The following is a 2,500-nucleotide window of genomic DNA, read 5'->3' as shown; positions in this document are numbered from 1 at the left end:
CAAGTCAGGCTTCAAGTCACGGAACATTAAGTCAGGCTTTACGTCTCACAGGGTCTCACAGGGTCTCACATGGTCTCACAGGGTCTCACAGGGTCTCACAGGGTCTCACATGGTCTCACAGGGTCTCACAGGGTCTCACAGGGTCTCACAGGGTCTCACATGGTCTCACAGGGTCTCACAGGGTCTCACATGGTCTCACAGGGTCTCACAGGGTCTCACAGGGCCTCACAGGGTCTCACAGGGTCTCACAGGGTCTCACATGGTCTCACAGGGCCTCACAGGGTCTCACATGGTCTCACAGGGTCTCACATGGTCTCACAGGGTCTCACAGGGTCTCACAGGGTCTCACATGGTCTCACAGGGTCTCACAGGGTCTCACATGGTCTCACAGGGTCTCACAGGGTCTCACAGGGCCTCACAGGGTCTCACAGGGCCTCACAGGGTCTCACAGGGTCTCACAGGGTCTCACAGGGTCTCACATGGTCTCACAGGGTCTCACAGGGTCTCACAGGGCCTCACAGGGTCTCACATGGTCTCACAGGGCCTCACAGGGTCTCACAGGGTCTCACAGGGTCTCACAGGGTCTCACATGGTCTCACAGGGTCTCACAGGGCCTCACAGGGTCTCACAGGGTCTCACATGGTCTCACAGGGTCTCACAGGGTCTCACAGGGTCTCACAGGGCCTCACAGGGTCTCACAGGGTCTCACAGGGCCTCACAGGGTCTCACAGGGCCTCACAGGGCCTCACAGGGTCTCACATGGTCTCACAGGGCCTCACAGGGTCTCACAGGGTCTCACAGGGCCTCACAGGGCCTCACAGGGTCTCACAGGGTCTCACTAGTCATGGGTAGTTGCTGTTTGTTGGCTTTGAGGTGGCAGAAACCGGTTTTCATGAAACGTGCTTGTGACATGTTGTCGTGTACCAGCTGGAGTCCTGTGACGTCTGGACCCCCCTGCCCACCAGAGCCCGACCAGACCACCGGACCAGGTTTCCTTTCAGCCAGTTCACAGCGATCGTCGATTAGCGAGTGCTGATAAGAATCTGCTGCCGGTGGGAGCGGAGCCCTAAACGGGTTACGCAGCACTTCTTCCTGGTAAAGTGGGCTCAGGGTCAGGGTCCTTCGTGGTTCTGGGTCTGCAGGACAGGGACCACCGCCCCTCCTCCTCTTCTTGATGAAGAGTATTAATACTCTCAGCCATTTTTATAACTTCATTCACGATTAAAGCCTGTTGACACATTGTAGAAACAGGAAGTCTGGAAAGATCTCCATGTAATAAATATTCAGCATCCAAATTCAATAATTTACAGGATATTCAACCTTTGTGTCTGTACAGGGTTTACAGGCAATAACGTAGTTTCAGAATATGAGATATGAGTTTACAGAGTTATAATCCGTCCTCGTCCTCTGGAGGCTTTGAGCTGCGATGCCAAACAAGATCACCCAAAGACCATGAAGTCATGTTTACAATGTTTACTGAGGGAATCCATCCAGAGAGAAGTCGAGTCACTATAAAGACCTGCAGCAGACAGGAAAACACTTTATGAATCACTTAGGTAAAACGAGGCGAAAAGAAACAGGATTTACAAGAAGCAGCTCTGAAGCTGCGTGTTCCTTTGGTTTGGCTTGAACACATCAAAAATAAAAAGATTTTTCGACAGATTGAAACACAAGAAACACGTAGCTAGAAACATCGTTGCTAAAAATATATCGTCGCTAGAAATACGTTGCTAGAAACACATAGCTAGAAATATGTAGCTAGAAACACATAGCTAGATACACGTAGCTAGAAACACATCGCTAGAAACACGTAGCTAGATACACATCGCTAGAAACATGTCGCTAGAAACACGTAGATTGAAACACATAGCTAGATACATGTAGCTAGAAACATGTAGCTAGAAACACGTAGCTAGAAACATGTAGCTAGAAACACGTAGCTAGAAACACGTCGCTAGGAACACGTAGCTAGAAACACAAAGCTAGAAACACGTAGTTAGGAACACGTAGCTAGAAACACGTCGCTAGAAACACGTCGCTAGAAACACGTCAATAGAAACACATAGCTAAAACTCGTCGCTAGAAACACATAGCTAGATACACGTAGCTAGAAACATGTAGCTAGAAACACGATGTTAGAAACACGTCAATAGAAACACGACGTTAGAAACACGTCAATAGAAACACGATGTTAGAAACACGTCAATAGAAACACATCAATAGAAAAACGACGTTAGAAACACGTCAATAGAAACACGTCAATAGAAAAACGACGTTAGGAACACGTCAATAGAAACACAACATTAGAAACACGTCAATAGAAAAACGACGTGAGAAACACGTCAATAGAAACACAACGTTAGAAACACGTCAATAGAAACACGACGTTAGAAACACGTCAATAGATACACGATGTTAGAAACACATCAATAGAACCACGTCAATAGAAAAACTACGTTAGAAACACGTCAATAGAAACGTCAAAAGAAAAACGACGTTA

The 2,500-nt window shown here is 47.7% G+C and overlaps 1 protein-coding gene across 1 annotated transcript in view; it reads left to right on the top strand.

Moving 5' to 3' along the window:
* npr1b (natriuretic peptide receptor 1b) overlaps positions 1 to 2,500 on the top strand; it is a 49,127-nt gene that overhangs the window by 18,611 nt on the left and 28,016 nt on the right. The gene's annotated exons all lie outside the window — the stretch shown is intronic.

Source organism: Pseudoliparis swirei, chromosome 22 (genome assembly GCF_029220125.1).
Source record: "Pseudoliparis swirei isolate HS2019 ecotype Mariana Trench chromosome 22, NWPU_hadal_v1, whole genome shotgun sequence".
Taxonomy (NCBI): Eukaryota; Metazoa; Chordata; class Actinopteri; order Perciformes; family Liparidae; genus Pseudoliparis; species Pseudoliparis swirei.
Note: the sequence above shows the minus strand (reverse complement) of the source record. Positions and strands in the feature narration are given on the sequence as shown.